Consider the following 18,066-nt stretch of genomic DNA (forward strand, 5'->3'; position numbering starts at 1 on the left):
AGTCCACTTGGAGCCATTGGATTGGCTAAATCAACTACCACTACCCCACACCCAGGCAGTTAACAGGCTAACCCTGAGTTAAGGCAAACCTCAGAGGCAAGAGATAAGAAAAGGAGATGTGTGGATCAAGGAGGGAATGAAGAAAAAGGAGATGGTGTGGATGAAATCCGACTGAAAGAAAAGCAAGCAACAACAAAAAAAAAGGGGGTGAGAGAAAAAGAGTGGAGGAATGAGCTGGGAGGAGTGAAGTGGAAAGAAGCAGGGAAAGGGAGAGAAAAGAAGAGGGAGCCTGAAGGAAAAAAGGGGATGGCTGGGGGAGAGAGGAGGAACTGGAGCCCCACAACAGCACAGTGGATCAAGCCGCTGGCCAGAGATGCTAATTCAGCGCTTTAACAAATCAATGCCACTTGAAAAGTACAATGCGAGCCCTCACTGGGTAGATGTCAGGGGACTGAGAAAATGCATTCTCAAGTATTTCACATTAAGAGGGAATAATGTGTTAATTTATAACTCTTCACCCTATACACTTGGATTATCTATCTGTGTCAGCGATTTGACTTCTTAAATTTATCAAAAACGCACGCAAAGGGAGGCAGCTTCAGCTTCACCACTGGGAAAAGGAGGTTTAGGGAAAGTCTGTCCTGGGTAGTACCGCAGTTCTCTTCACTTTCCTATCTGGGCTGAAGTACTGCGGTGGGGGGAGGCAGGAAGGAGGAAGCATCTGAAGCAGAGATCAAGGGAGGAGGGGAATTCCTGGTCCAGTTACGAACACAACCAAAAAAAAAAAAGGCTTTCTTGGCCTGTGGTTGATTGCATTAGGTACCATCCGTCAAAAGTGACACAGAAGAGAAGGAATAACTTGAATCAGCAACCAGAGCTGCCATCATCAGAATTTACTTTACGGAAACTTACTTAAGTCTCTCAGCACACCCAGCGGAAGAGAAGCTGCTGACAATTGGATTGTAATTAAACAGTACTCTCGCCTTGCCACCAGAGTTCCATAGAGCTTATCAAAATAGGAAGGGAAGAGAGGGCTAAGCTTATTCTATCTGGTTAGCTTTGAGACAGGGAGGAGAGACGTTAACTGGTATTACATCCTACCCTAATGTTCCTTTCTTAAGAAAAACCTATTTTATTAAACATGAAATTCTTGGAATTGTTTCCTAACTGTCCCATAATGTAAATTTAGCCCACTTTTAATATAATGATAGCATCATTAGAGTGTTTCTAACCTGAGGTAGAGAAAAAGATTCTGTTGGTGCTTTTGCTGCCAAAATTAAAGCATTATTAGACTTAAGTTTTTAAGGTGCAAGCACTGTCAACACACAAAGGCAAGTGTCTTAAAACTGGGGAATAAACAGATGAGAGTAAGTTTCCAAACAGTGTTTTAATTATGATCATTTCTTCAAAGATACGAAAGGGGAAAGTGGTTCTACATATAAAGAACAAAAATGATTGGACTGTAACTGTTTTGAGTTTCACTTTAAGATTGTTTAAACTACACACAGCAGTATTTTAAACTGTGGAGTATTTTTATTTGCAACTTGCACAATTGCACAGAAACAGACATTCTCTTTTTCGAGACATTCATATGTAAATAAATGCTGATGAATGGAAATGAGATGCTATACATGATGGGCAATGCTCAACATTTAGTTTAAAAAAAAGGCGAAGTTACCTCACTCACAGAAGCTGGAATCTCTTCCCTTCTACAACTGGGCACAAAAGGAAATGAAAGACAATGATGGACCTTCTACCAGTTTCTATTGGGTAAACATTCACCAACAGAGATACTTATGACAGAAAACAAACATTCTTTCAATCTTATGTTCTGCATCTTTTGTATGACATATTACACAGAGCCATTTTTTTAAAAATGTGTATTTGATTAAAAACTGAAATTATAAATAGCTCTTTTTTACAGCTGCGTTGAGCAAATGGGTTAAAATGTCCAAAATAGTATAGTTATTTAATGAATGTTTTGTTTCTTTCAGAGGAGATAATTAATAAGGAATTTCTTAGGTCAAGACCATGGAGTACACTACTTTTCCTTTCCATAAAATCTTAGGAAACATAATATATATTCTAGGCAATATGTTTTCAATGGGAAAGAATCATACTGTATGCATTTCAAGGGTCTCTATGCCTGGAGAGTAGGATTTGTCCTATCCTTGGTTTTTGCATGAATTACCATTGCTGTCTGTCCCATCCAAGCTATCCCTGTGTAAACTATCTATCCTTATCATTATTGGTACCATTAATCCCATTCTCCCCTTCCCCCTCCTCCACCTCACTCACCTAAGGGGTTAAAAGACTTCAGTACATTTGTGACTTGTCAGTGACATATAATACCCGGGTCCTTCATGCAATCAACTTTTACTTGACATGTATTTGCTCATCACAGGACCCGCATTACTACTGGGAAAATGAAGAAAAACCTAAATTAACACTTGACATTCAATATGGTCAAGTCCTTAATTGGCTGGGCTTCCTGAGAAAGCAATTTTCTATTCCCCAAACTGTTCGCGTGTCATGTGTGGAGTGCAGCTCTTGGCCATCACTGCTGTCCCTCGCTCCCTCTAATGAGAGCAGATGAATTAGTGCTACGTGACACGATTTGAACAGGGCTTCCTCCTCTTCCCCTCCCCCCAATCTTTCTCCTATACCAGTGACAGCTGTGTGGCAAGGGAAAGAAAGAAAGAAATGCAAGAGCAAAGAATCCTGTAAAGGATGATCATTTTTTTAAATGAACCTTAAATGTCTTGTTGAAACTCCAGAACAACAGGGTCATTTAATTGTGGAGGTGGGGAAGGGGGCTGTTACTAAGAACAGGGGAATTATCTGGCTATGGTTGATTTGGGTTGTATTAACTTCCAGCATGTTTCTTCCATTCCTGGCTAGTTGCAGTATTAGATTGCACTGGCCTAATTAAAATGGAATTTACATCCACTTAAAAAAGTTTTTTTAAAGGTCTGGAGAATGGGTCAACTAGAAAAAAAAATGAACAGCATGAAATGATTATTATTCTAAGATAAACATACCTCTAAAAGAAAGTCCTTTCACCAAAGTCATAAAGGGCCTACAACACAAAACTGTCACTATACTTTGTTTCCAGATACCGGTCAGAGTCTGAACTTACCACTAACCATCCTATTTTAAATCATTTAGTTACCTAAATTGAATTAATTGAACACTGATTTCATTCTATTATTTTGGACAGAGGAAATATATTCTGCCTTAGATGTGCTTACCTAACTCAATAAACAACTGAACAGATGCATGAAAGGAAGGCAGGACAGATTCTGCTGTATTCAGATACTAAAAGGTAAATTAAAGGGATTTCTGAGTCTTCACTTACTGTTTTGAAACCAAAGAGGGAATTAATTCTAAATGCCTACACTGCTTGGCCAATCTGATTGGGACCAAACATAACTGGAGGAGGGCTGAGGGGAGGGATGAGTATGTGGCAAATCATTTGGGAAAGCAGTTAGTCCAAAGTACATGCATAAGTGAAAATAATTAGTGAAAGTCGCTAGCACCTTAGCATCTTGGATCTTTACTCATTTTTATTTAAACGAGAAATGAGGCAAAGATGTTACCTATGTACTAGAAATTATATCAAGAATATACTGGTGCCACAAAAAAAAAATCAATGGAATGCAAAATGCAAACTATTTCAAGTATAGTTCCCCTGCTATCAAATAAGTAGTGTGATCATTTATCAATCATTCCTCTACGATTCTGAATATAATTTTGTACTTAAGTAAATTAAGAAGTAAATTTACATACATAAAAATATGGTGAAACCCACTTTTGCAGTATGTTTAAAGTTATTTCCACATTTTGTATTTATGGAAAACAACATGAAAGGAAATGAAGCTTTATTTTTTTTGTTAATAAAAAAGTCAGTTCATAACATAATTTTAAGTATTGACATACTAACAAAAGACAAAATAACATAAGGGATCTTTTTGGAATACCTTGGACTTTCAAATTTGTTGGAAAAGTTTTCACTTTGGGCAATAAGAAAACTACAAAATAAGTATAATTTAGAAGTACTTTTACTGAAGCAAAACATACAACGGGTCCACACTCTGCACGTTATCCCTCCTGTGGCCAAAGCACTGGTATTTCAAGTATGGTTAAGATCCCTTTTGAAAACACACTTGAGACAGCTTGTGAATGGGCATTCTATCAGGTGTTTAAATGAAATAAATAGGTAATTTGGTATTCTGGAAAAGTAGCTCAATCTAATGCACCCAGTTAACTGCTACAGTAGCATTATCATCACTGAGCAACAAAGGGCAGTGTATTCTGCCAATAGATTTAGGGTGACCTTTGCAATGCTGACTAGTCCGTCAAGTTCCATCTCTGAGATGCAAGGTATAGACAGGGATGGTTTATTAAGTGAGTTAGGAGCCAAAGACCAGGAACCTCCAAAAAGGTAGGCATTTCACATTCAGGAAATGGGGAATTCCTTTCCCTGAGAAGCAGTGTACCATGAGGATCAGGCTGAACAGCCCATATCCTTTCCTGGAGCACTAGCCTTCCATGGTGTAAAATTCCCAGCTGTGAGGAAAACATCAGCATCTTTTTCCTCCTCAGCTACATGTTTAAATACTGCAATGAAAATCCTACTGTGAATTGGTAAAATGGGATCAATGACAAACTCCTGAAATAAAGCTGAAAAAGAATATTGACATCATCTCAGAACTTTAAACACACTGTGTGTGATAAGCCCTGCTTTATTGTGGGGTAGTTTCCAACCATTGCTACCAGGATGGATGGACAAGATTCAAGAGGGCAGCAAGAGGGTCAGAAAAATGAGTCTGTAGTGAACTGAGAAATTAATTCAAGGATCACCTGTTGAAAATCAGACTTTTTGATTCAAGAAAGGTACTTTTTGATTTAAGAAAGTTAACTGTGACTATGGCAAAGTGACATGCTTGAACTTGATATTCTCTTAGGGACGAGCAGTCTTTGAAGCTCATAGTAAACTTGAAATGGTTCTGTGGAATGTTAAGGCTTAATGTAGATAGTTGGTGCCACTGTCATGCCTACACAAAACTATGTCAACCTGGAAATAACTGAATTAACAGCTTCAGGGTATTTAGAATGGAAGGCTTGCTCTTTTTTTTTTTTTTTTTTTTTTTTAGGGATTTTACTTTGAACCACAAGAAGCTGCATTAAGTTTCCAACTTGTTTAGCACAGCTAAAATTAAAATATTTCAGTTTAGAAAGGCATAATGTTTGCCACCCACTTAGTTCATGTTACCTTCACATTATACCATTTTCAAAAAGTATAAACACAGCAGAGAGAAACAATTGCTTTAAAATAGATTCCTATATGGAATGATACAACTATCAAACAGAAAGCACAAAGGTTATTTTATAAAAATTAAGAGCATCTAAAAGAGTATATTATCCTTTATTCTTCACCGCACTCTTTACTTCAGTGCTCCCCTCCCCTTGTATTAAAGATATTTTATCAAATTCCCAGTTGAAAGGTTTCTGAAAGTGGTAAGTCACAGCTGTGTTAATGCTGAACTTGAACATGGCATACTAACGTCATTCCGACACACTTACAGATGCTTCGTAACAAGCTGCACCAGTCACTTGATTTGAAATACCTGACTTATTATAAAACAAACTGTTAATCTCTGGTCTTTTCTACAGTTCAGCTCTTCTCTGCAGTTTTGGAAGCAAACCAACAGCTTATTATGTTTACATCAGGAATGACTCCCTTCTGATTGGTGTCTGATACTGTCCAGTGATGCTGTTCAACAAGGCCCTAGACAGAACCTAGGCACACCTAGGCCCCACTTGCAGATCATTTTAACAAGATGTTCTTGTTTCCTGTTCCCACGAAAATCAATAACAGGATGACCTCCAATTTGAATTTCAAACCAATTAATTACCTGTTCTGAAAATGTTGATATCTGATTTGCCTGGAGAATTTCAATTATGAATAGATTATATCTTTTAAAGAGCCCCTTCAAAAAATTTAGACACTGAAAACTTCATCTTATACAACATAAATGATGTTTTCTTGAAGCCTGTATAAAATATTGGTGTTGCCCAAATTAGTATGGGGAAGTTTTCCCCTTGTGGTCCATCTCCTCCTCATGACATCATAATCAATTGCCTGGTAAATTACAGCAACCCCACAAAGATTCAGGGCCAAGAATCACTGCTTAAAGGTGAAATGAAAAGCTTTTTATAGTGGAATTCAGCTTTTCATCTACATCAATGACTGACACAAATCATGGGATTCTTTTCAGAGTTTAGAAATCTCCCTTTCTTTCTCTTTAATTCTAAAATTCTTACGTTTTCTACCTTTATTAAAATCCTTTGACCATTTTTTTTTGTTTTGCTCACATGTTTTTCTTTTTATGTGGGTCATAAAGAGAAAAGCTATACATCAAAACTATCAGCACCAGAAACATATTTACTAAACCTTTTTTTCAATTGTGAAGAAAAAAAATGAAGAATTTGGTTCATCCCAGCGGGGAATTCCCAAGATGAATGATCACATGCAATGAAACTATTATCTTCATCCATTAAAATATTATCTAAAACAGAGGTTTCTATCTGGCAACCGGTAGGCTGAATATAGCCTGCAGATGAGTTTTGCTTGGACCACACACTTTAAAAAATATTTGAAAAGGTTGCCAAGATTTAAAAATCAGGAGATTTCACATAAAAATCTTGATTTCTGGCTTCTCATTTAAGAAGGAGGGGGGGCAGGGAGGTAGTCGTTGTTGTTGTTGGATCATCTCACAACACCAGGCCTGCATTCCCACCTGGTAACAATTGGCTAGAGCTGAAGAGCTTTCTGGTCCACCACAGACCCCATCAGACTCACCCCACTGGTTTAATTTACCTTACCTCCACACACCCTTTTAGGCAACTCCTGATCTTTAAAATGTCACACTACTCCAAAGACAGTCTGTAGAGTTTTTGGAAGAAAAAGAAAAGGGTATCTAGGAACAGAGATTTAAAAATACACATTTCATGGGCTTAAACAATGCAGAATTTCAAAATATAGTTGTTCAATAAAACATAAATGCAAAGTCATTTTCATAATTAAAATGCTTTAAAAAGTAAATCCAGAATTGATGATCTCATCTTAGTGAATAGTTTGACAAAGACTTACACTGGTTTTCAACCAGTGTCCCAGCCCAGAAAAGATGTTCATGTCAAACCACTGCCCAGATCTACACATCCATTTTGTTCCTTCCCATGTTAACGCTTCTGTACTTCCTTTCTAGAATGATCATGCACTTAAGTGAAAACCAACCCTAATATGAAAATAGAATATATCTTCAAGGTAAATTTTAAAAGTCAACATTTAGGATGCATAAATATTATAGCAAATACACATCCTTACAGGCACCACATGTATGTCACAATATGTATTTATATATTTAAACAGACATTATTGCAGGTTCAAATGACCCTCACAATCATGGCATATTTCTTTAAAAATGATTACTACCTAAAAGCAGATGTTTATGACAAAGGCACCCTGCATTTCTATTTGCTCTTTTTCTTGACTAAAATGAAGTACAAGGAGAAAATCTTTTCTATTTCACTATTTCCAGTCAACCACAGCAACACTGTACTTCTACTTATAACTGGACTTTACAAATTAAAAGTACCCTGTTTTAGTAAAGGGAAGAAAGTACCTTTTCACTTCATCCAACTATATTAACAGGCTATCTATGATGTACTGTACAGTAATGTACTAAATAGGCTATGACAGGTCATATTACAACTTATTAAAAAGTAAAATTTAAATCAATTTTAGTATAGTGTTTTGAAATGATGTGTTATCATTGGTCCACATTCTTGAAAGATTATTTTTTGGTTACTTGTTTCCTCCCTAAGAGAGAAGCATTTTTCTTCCATTTTCACCTTAAAAAAGTAACTTTTGAATACATGCCAAATTTACTTCACAATCAGACCTTAATCCCCAAATTCTCTTGATTTTTAACAACTTGAACAACTTTAGTTAAACAGTTCACAAAACTGTAATGATCATACTGCGTTCCTCAACTCCCAGTTGAAATCGGAAAAGAGAAAATACCGTAAGTATGAGCTCCATAAGTATAGTCTTAAGCCTCATACCTGAACAACAATATGATATATTCCTTATGGAAAGTATTTTTCCTTAATATCATGTTTGAAATTTTAGTAATTAGCAGCAGACACCTGGAACTCAATTATTAATATAGCGCTCCCCACCCCTTTTGTACTTCTTTTGAAACCATCTCTTAAGGTACTTCTTAAAGAGATGATCCTATGGGACAGCATGCATATAAATGTTCACATTATTTTCTTTGAAACATCTTGGTATGATCTAAGACTAAACTTACCGTTTCTTCATTAAACATGTCAGTTTTAGAAAAAATTAAGACCTCTCAATTGCAAAATGACAAAAATAGGGGCACCTGGCTGGCTCAGTGGATTAGAGCATATGACTCTCAATCTCAGGGTCATGAGTTCAAGCCCCACATTGGGCAAAGAGCCTACTTAATAAAATCATAAGAAAATCTAAAACATATCAAAAAATGGCAAAAAACTAAAACAAAAATTCTAGGTAAAATATAATTTATTACATTCATGTTGATTGATCAACTATAACATTTTAGAAAAGAAATTTTATGAAAAAACACAGTTAATTCTCACCAGTGATGACCAAAGCTTTAAACTGGTCTCCTCAGGATCACATCATGGCAGCTGTAAATACATAAAGTAGTTCTAGAAGACTCCTGATTTTGTTATTTTTGTTTGCACTTGTTTTAAGGTGAAAAATAAAATATGTGATAATGAATGTTTAATGTTATTTAACCCATGTTCTATGGGGATTAAGGTACTGTCCTCACTTAACCCCTCCCTCCTTTCTATTAATCATTGAATTTCAGAAAAGGATATCTCTAAATAGCCTTTTATGTTGAGGCTCTCATCAGCATTCTGCATTTGTTAAAACAAAACAAAAAAAATTTTTAAAAGAGACCAAAAGTATAAGGACACTGGCATCTAAAGAACAGTGGTTTTATCAGAACACTCGGAAGGCAGGTTTGACTGGTGGGTTTTTAAAGAAATTATTAAAAATAACTATTTGCACAAGTTAAAATAACCAACTTCTCACTTTTACCAAAAGGGTGTTTTTAATATAATGAACATCCAAGCTTCTCTGGTCATGAGAAAACCTGGAATATATTATGCACGCATGAATGTGGCCTAGGATGCAGGATATGAGATGTACTTGCTATCAACAGATTAACACTTCATTTTCATTACTCTAATCTCACCACAGGCTGTGAACACTCTCTTTTTCTTATTTGAACAACAATGGTGCATGAAAAACCAAGCTGACAGGCAGGCGGGGTTCATTAAATGCATAAGGCCTTTATTCCCATAACATGTCTCACCTGTATGAAGCCAGGGTTCGGGCTTCCAGGCTGGCTACTGAAACAAGCTCTCCCAGATGTTGGACTTGTAACTCTACCCTTTCCTGCTTAATTTATGATAAATGTCAAAAATATAGCAAAACTGGAAAAATTCTTTCCCACAATGAGCTCTATTTAGTAGATAATAGGATTGGTAACATATTTTAAGATTTATTCAGCCCAATAATTACTTTCCAAAGTTGCTCAAGAGAACAAAAAAAAATGTCTAGGAAAGAAAATGAGGACATATTTGAAGTTGGAATTAAAGGCTCTCACCTTGGTATCTCTATCCCAGCTTAGTTTTAACTTGTATGAGAACTATAGTTTGTCACTGGTTGAAAATACCAATTTGCAAAATAACAATCAATCAAGCTATTTCCCAATGAATGACATGGAGCTTCACTAAAAAGCTATGCTCAGGGCACCTTGGTGGCTCAGTCGGTTAAGCGTCCGACTTCAAGGATCTTGCGGTCTGGGAGTTCGAGTTCCGCGTCGGGCTCTGGGCTGATGGCTCAGAGCCTGGAGCCTGCTTCAGATTCTGTGTCTCCCTCTCTCTCTGCCCCCCCCCCCCCATTCATGCTCTGTCTCTCTCTGTCTCAAAAATAAATAAACGTTAAAAAAAAAAAGCTATGCTCAAGGAACAGAAATGTTATAGAGTATAAGGAATCATTACAATGAGATTCCTAAATGGGAAATTCTTTCTAAGAGGGGGAGCCATGCACACACTCACTGCATTTGAGGCAGCCATTAACAAATCCTCAACAAACCTAGAAATAAACCACTTAATTCCCACCACCAACCAATGGACGGGTGCACACTTGCTGCATATCTATGCAACACATATGAATACATGGTCATGTAACAATATGAATTTTTACTATGTTCCATAGCAATATAGTAAGTGTTAGAGCAGGGCTTTGATTTGGGTTCTTTCTGGTACTCTAACTTTATAACTAAAAAACAAAGAACAGAAGAAAAGCAATATTAAATAAAGCTGCAGACAACCTAGCTGACTTGAGTTAGGTTTTGACACAAGGTCAACAAAGGAAATGTTTGCAGGCATTCTCACTCAAGGGGTACTTTCAGGATTATGCTCGGTGTATAATTTTTTCCCGTATCTTACAAGTGGCCTCCCAGTCATGTCCACTACCCTCTAGCACTAGCATAGAGCACAGGAGTGGGCAGCTTTCTTTACCTATGCCTGAGTAGGTGCCCCAAACAGCCATCCTAATGATTTAAGTCAATGGAATCTTTCTTGCTTAAATTTAAAAGAAGAAAAAGAAAATATTAAAATCCTGCTAATGGAGACGCTCATTTTAATACTGGTTTTGTTATTATGTTAAGCCGGCTGAAAGTAATTATTTTTGGCATGTAAAATATTCATTATCCTAAAATTTTTCTTTTCAAACCTCCGGTTCAGGTTCTCCGATCATCAAATAGGAGTCCTGAAGAACTGTCTAGAGAACAAATAGCCACTTAAAAACACCTTAATAAAGTTGAAAAATTCATGACAGTCACACAAAAGCACAGCAGGTATAAAACTAGAAGCTATGTCTTTCCCATACAGAATAATATTTTTAATCTTGTCAATTTTAACAATCTCTCTGCCATGTAAGACAATGAGTTAAAATTTATTAAAAACAAAACAGTAGTGAATCCTCATTGTGTTATGTATACTGCATGTTTTCAATTTCATAATGTCATCCATTAGTATTAGCCCTGCCATCATTTTAATTCCTTTTTTAAAAGTTCCAGTTAACTCTTACTAACTGCAGTTTGTCTCAAAGAGCCATACCTTCCACCTACTGAAGGAAAACCTTTTGTGTCTTCTTCCTGCTCTTGTACAGACAGAAGTCTAACTGTACAAAATGATAAATCCAAGAACTACTTTTTTTAAAAAAAGAAGAAAAAATAGAAAAGCAAAATCTCTTCAGCTAAGTACTTTCTTACACAGGGAAAGGATCAAACTGAGCTGCCTTTCAGCGCCTCTGAACGATAAGCCTGGGCCCCTGGTTACACGTTTTTATCACGCCCTTACTTACAGAACCCTTACGTAGCAAAACTCGGGACAGTCTTCCTGTCAGCACTCACACACTGAGGACCACATCTGAGGATGCCACCTCTTTTCCCATACCTCTGCCGGAATGATATATTGGCAAAAAGGTCATATTCAGTTTCTGTTACATTTAAGGTGCATTTCAATTCTTCTATTAGGGCAAAAATTGCCAGGGAAAGTAAGGAGAAATTCATGAAAGGAGAGATGAAGTGAAAGGAAAGAATGAAGTGAGAAAGAAACTAGGTCTATGGGAAACGGAAATAGGAAAAAAGAGCAGACTAACCATGTATTTAGGTCATTAAGTAAATTGCTGCCAACCAAACAAAAATGAGACTTAAATCAACCCTTCCCCCTCAACAACACACAAACCCTACAGACAGTAGCAAAATAACACTGCAGTCCAAAAATACTGAGTAAATAAGATGTCAGATATGCTCAAGAGAATCAGTGTTTCAATGAGTAACTTCCTACTGTTCAAGATTATTTTCATTTTCCTAACAGGGAGAAATGAAAAACTGATGGGCTTAATTAAAGAAAAACAAAAGGATATTATTTCATTGTTAAAGGATCAATTCTTTTTTTTAATTGGAATGATGATTAATAAGCTGAGAATCTGATTTCTAAGCTAGCCAGTTTGAGTAATACGTTGTTGTTCCACAAGCATTTCCATTAAGGAAGACTCTGAATGAAGAAATGATACAGAACTTCCTCCCTTCTCTTCATCTCTGACTCTGGGGCATGAAATGCTACAAAGAGTGTTTGAATAGAATGACACTGCACACTGCCCTCATCCAAAGGAACTCCAGTCATAAATTTTTTCACCTTAGGGTCTGAATGTTCCACCATGAAACTTGCTAGGCTTCTTACGGGGAATGCAGAAATTAAAGAAAGAATCACCACTTTTATTTTTCCTATTCTCTAAACTTTCTTTTTTAAACCTGGGGGGAGAGAAAGAGAGACAGATCATGCTCAGTGAGATGCAGACACTGTGGTGTCACAGTCCTAGGCATCATTTTTGGGATGTCATCTTGCACAGCCTAAAACTTTCTTAGAGCTTGAGCTGCTCAGAGTGTTTTTTCAATTTATTCTTCTTGCCCATTTATTAGTTTACCTTACAAGAAAAAGTCCCCTCTTTTACACAATGTTTTGCTTTTATGTCAGGATATAAAGGCTGTTATTCCTGAATTATGCCTCTTTTCCTTTATTTCTCTAACACTCAAAAATAGATGTCAAAGTTCCTTGAAAGGGTCTTTGACTCCCTTTCTCCCTCTTTTCCCTGTCCTTCATTAGATGAAGATCACCAAGCAAAATGTGGAAGCCAGCTGCTTTTCGGGAAATAAAAATGGCATCAGCTTTGGCAGACAGAGGTGAGATCAATCATTTCCTACAATCCCCAAACAATCTTCTGACCAAGGCCTAGAGAAGGGTAGGTATGTAACAGCAAAAACATACAAAGGTACGAGAGGATTTTCACATGGTGAAGAATTCATTCTATGCACATAACAAACCAGGCTCCAAATCTCATGTGAAAGAAAATCTTGGAACCATTATACTCTATGTTCTTTGGACAGTAACAAGCAGGGAGCCCCAGACAAAATTTCTCACTGAAAAAGTCATCCCACGATTCACTCTGTTCTCCCTATGACCACAAAGTTCCCTGACAATATTCTGGGGGGGGGGGGGGGGGAGTTAATTCTTATACAGATTAAAACAGTAGGATTCAAGTTAAAGCAAACTCTAGTTTCTTCTTGAATTCCTTTTGATACATATATTCTAATCAAGAGTCCAAGTTGAGAAAATACCTCTTCGGCTGTACAGAGCCATTAGCTATTCATGTTCACAAGGAAAATCCTCTCAAAACCCTTGTAGATTGTTATAAGTGGATGCCCAATGTAACTTTCTTTAAGTATGTGTAATGCATATAAGGTGGGAAGGCAGAAGCACTAGAATTTTTGTTTTTCATCGAAATAGATGACACCAGCTCACTATCTGTAACAGTCTGTTCCTTCAGAATCAGCTCCCTGTGTCACAACGACCTGGCAAACTTGAATGCTTTCACTATCACTGGAGTCCTTGCAATCCTGCTTTGGCTGTGACCCATTCACTTTTGCCCCAACTTCTCAGAGATGCCTTACTCAGCATCTAATTAGTTAGGGAGGATTTGCCGCGGCTCTTAACCCTGACACAGGAGAGGGAGGATGTGCTGCTGTGGTAGCCCAAATCTGTACTGTCACTACATTAATCACATTTCCATAAAGCCATGCATGAATAATTGGATTTATCACTGAATGTTAAGATACACTCATAAATATAATTATAAAAAATACCTACAATTATAGATAAGGTATCTGCACCTTCAGGGATTTATTTTTCAACTGTGCTTACTCGACTCACCTTAAGCACAAGACTTAACAATTACACAGAGTACCAGTTTGCAGTTGACAGAAATAAGGGAAAAACAATTTCAAAATGATCACCTACTATGTTCAAATTCACTTAGTGTACTGTGTTGAAAATAATCTTGAAATCTGTTCACAGGTTTTTCACATACGCCAGACACATCTGAGAATATTTTGTGCATGCTTTATTTTCATTAACACATACATAAATACCATGTATAGGACCCTATTACCTTTCCACTGTATTACAAATTAGACAATATCTGTTATGTGAAGTCTGCAGGTTATACACAGACTTAAAGTACAGGCCAACACACAAGCACCTGTCTATGCTACAATATGTATTTTCACAATTATGCAAATATTCGTATTTTAGTGTCACACTATCAGAGTGGATGTTAAGGATTATATTTGAATATATGTCTGTAGTTAATACTTCAAAATGAAACATATTATCACTCCAATTAGAGAAGGGAACTAAATTGGAGGTAGCAGCCTGGTAATTCAACAGGCTGAAATTACATGCTTCCTAATATAAATATTTTCCTATCAAGACCATAAGTTTGGTCAATTTAAGACACGATTACCAAAACACACCAACTATAAGAAGGGGAGTAAAAAGGGAGGGAAAAGTGCAGAAACCTAGGGATGGATGATGCCTGGCAATGAAAGTCATTGTCAAAGACCATTAACTATCAACTGCTTTACTCAGGGCTCTGATTAAATAAGAATATACATCCTATGTTAAAAGGGATGTCTACATGAGTGGGACAGAGTTTAGAATAAAAATGTACCGCACAAACAATAAAGAAGAATCAAACCACGATATACAATTAGGCATCTGACTTATAAGAAAAACTGTATGTGTGCCTTTTAAACTGTTGGTGAATAAACATTTAAATTATTTGGTGAGGGGAGGTAGGAAGTCAGACAAAACCACCATTTCCACTTTAAAATACAGATTCAACAAACTGAAACTGTGTTTGCCTATATGAATAGAAAGAACTAAAAGACTACTGGGAGAAAAATTCATATCAAACATGCTTTTAAATGGATTCCAGCAATGTTATTATATATTTCCTACAATATATTTTATTTATCATTTCTCTGAAATGTGCTAGATTTTATATTAGAAAGAAAGTTTGCTTTACTCTGTCATATCTCTGGTGAGCAGACGCTCTAGTATTAATGTAAATCGTTGATTTAATTTTTAGCTTTCTTGGTTTGCCCCTCACCTACCTAAGAAATGATTTCTCTGGTGATAACTAACACATCATGCTAATGAGAGAATCTAATGCACAATAGAAAAATGTCACTACTAATAATATTTGCATGAAGTTAAATAAAGCAACTCTAAGAGAATGTCAGACAGTTGTTCTTTAATAAGACACAGTTTCACAATGAAATTATGTTGTTAATTTTGTTACATCATTGGGTGAATCCTAAATTACTACATAATGATGCAGAGTCATTTATAATTCTAACTTAGTATTTCACTTGTGTCTGAAAAGAGACCTTATTAAGGGATCTACATTTTATTTGAAACAGGTTAAATACACCTCACCAATAATAAAAGGTGAATGTCTCTAATAATGTGTAAAACATGGGCTGGAGCCATTTACCTGTTACGGTTTCATGTCTGGGAAGATTTCAAAATATATTAGACTATTGCATTCCTTGAAGTAGCTACAAAGAATTTTATTTGATAGTCTCTCAAATGCGCAAAATATTTATAGAAATAGAAAAATCACCTTTTAAAACCTGATTTAAAAAAACAACTTCTAAAAGCAGGCCTTAGTTCTGCTTTTAACAAAACTTAATGAGGTTAAAATGAGCAAAATAACATTCTAGACTCTAGGAGATTAACATAGAAGATGAGCAAAGGGTTTCTGGTCATTCTCGACCTGTCACTGATCAAAGTAACTCAAAAAAGAACTTCCTTTACGAAAGTCCAAGAGTCATGCCCTTTAAGGTTATCAAATATTTGTATGGAAAAAAAATTATCCTTTTTAAAAAAAATCATGCTTAAACATGGGAAAGACGTAGAAAGACAGGAAAATGTGGTAAAATGATCATATCTTGAACTTAAGGGAAACATACTTAATTCTACCAAATCTAAACTGGCTTCAGTTTGTGATGTCTTTTTGTTAGTACTGGACAGACTGACAGATTTACATATAATCAGATACAACTCTGCTCATACAAAAGACAAAGAGTTTTATAGCCCTACTTCCTAATTTACTGTAGAAGACACAAATCTAGATTATTGAATCTCAGTATTCATGAGATATTTCCCACTACAAGTTTTGCTCTAGTTAAATAATATTGGTAGTTAATTCTCTGTAGCTCAGTTTTGAAACCTGCCACTCAGTCTTTTCTAATGTTTAAAGAAATTATCAGGTGAATCTTATAGTTTTTATATCACTACAGAAAACTGCGAAATAAAAAAAAGTATATCCAGTCAATTCTATTCATTTCATGAGTTAAGTCAATTTTTTCTTAGAAATTAAAATAATCATAATATACAAAAACCTCTTTATTCAGAATTCTGCATACCTGATTACACTGGACAACTTTTACCTTAGTAAAACAAAAGGTGGCTTAATGTGTATATTGAAACTAGTATTCCTTGAAACTGTTAACTTCAAGAAATAACATTTCAAGAAAAGTGTCTTTGCTGCGTGCACAAGCACGCGTGTGCACACACACGCACACACACTGAATCAGCATTGCTGACGAACTACAGGTACAGAAAATAAACATATTAAACATGTAAAGCACATATATTTTTTAGATTTACACAGTTTGAATTTAAGTTCACATAATATTTACTCAAACTCAAATGTTTTTATCCTGAAGGAAAAAACGAAGATGTAAACTCATATACTCTTTACATGCTTTCCAAAAATGAACAGGAGGGTAAATATTTAGTAACCATGACAGAAAAAAAAAGAGGGGGAGGGGAGTCACTAACTACGATAAAATCAAAAAATAAAAATGCATATATATACACACACACATATATATATAGTTAAATCACACTTTTTAAAACTGATTTTTCTCCTTTTATTTTACTACTCTGTTTAGTAAATGGTATATTACATAGTTTTATATAGCTTCCATTATGCATAAATTACCTCCCTATATTTCTACTCTTTTCATATAGTCAACTGAGGCTCAGACACATATATATGTACACAGGTAGAAACAAAATAGATATGTATTTATCCACAAAGTAACTGGATCAAAGACATCATAATAGCTTAGCTGTACAAGTTTCTTTCTCTCAGTGATTTCAAATTATTTTCCTAATTCTGATCAATCATTTGTATAATTTACTTTTATTTGTTTTTTAGCTAAAATGTTTTCCAGGACTTAAAGTCTTCTTAGATTCAAATCTACTTGGAAATGGGTTAGTGCCAAAGAAGCAATCTAACACCATCTATGTGGTTCAATAGCCATTTATCAATTGATCATTATCTCTATCTGGGTTTATTAACTCTTTTCTAGCTAGAGAGAGATCTAAGCCAATCTTCCCTTCACACCACACACACACACACACACACACACACACACACACACACACACACACTTTACCTCCCCTACCTCAAGGAAAACCCTAAACGTAACATCTAATTTTTAAAGTGCGGCACAAGTTGCTTGTTCCTAAAGTCAGTGAAAACATACTCTTGTTTCAACTACGGAGAGAGCCACCCAGGCAGGGATGTGCCTCAGAAACATACCTCTCAAGGCACTCTACAAGGAAAAGGAGTATCTCTGGGAGGAAATGAACTTTTTAACTTGCAAGAATGGGAAATGGCTCATAAAGAGTTGCTTATTGGGTTTATGTTGATTGCATTTAAATCCCAGCTTACTGTATCAGCAGTAATCAGGGTCCCTCTACAGGATATGTCAAAATACACCTTATTCAAATGCATTTATCCTATCTAGAAAGGCATGATAAAACTGTTCGCTAGCTAAATCCTACAAAACCCTGGCTCCGAGCACTGGCTTTTGCAGATGTACCTCTAAACTTCTAGTAGTTTATAGCCTACCAAATTGTTTTCTTTCCTTCATTACCAATGCTTTAAAAAATCTAATTAACTCAATAAAGTATTTAGTCCTCATGAACTCTTGCAAGCAAAACAGGTTTTAG

At 36.0% G+C, this 18,066-nt stretch overlaps 1 protein-coding gene across 10 annotated transcripts in view; it reads right to left on the reverse strand.

Annotated features, from left to right (window-relative positions):
• The window catches only part of BNC2 (basonuclin zinc finger protein 2), a 433,693-nt gene that overhangs the window by 273,782 nt on the left and 141,845 nt on the right, over window positions 1–18,066 (reverse strand). The window contains exon 1 of one of the 10 annotated variants that reach the window (XM_060609711.3): window positions 8,692–8,746. The exons of the other annotated variants lie outside the window; for them this stretch is intronic. The gene's annotated coding sequence lies outside the window, so the exon portion shown is untranslated. Of the gene's footprint in view, window positions 1–8,691; window positions 8,747–18,066 lie in introns of those variants that run through there. 10 annotated transcript variants of the gene reach the window in all.

The sequence above is a fragment of the Panthera onca genome, chromosome D4 (assembly GCF_046562875.1).
Source record: "Panthera onca isolate mPanOnc1 chromosome D4, mPanOnc1 haplotype 2, whole genome shotgun sequence".
NCBI lineage: Eukaryota > Metazoa > Chordata > Mammalia > Carnivora > Felidae > Panthera > Panthera onca.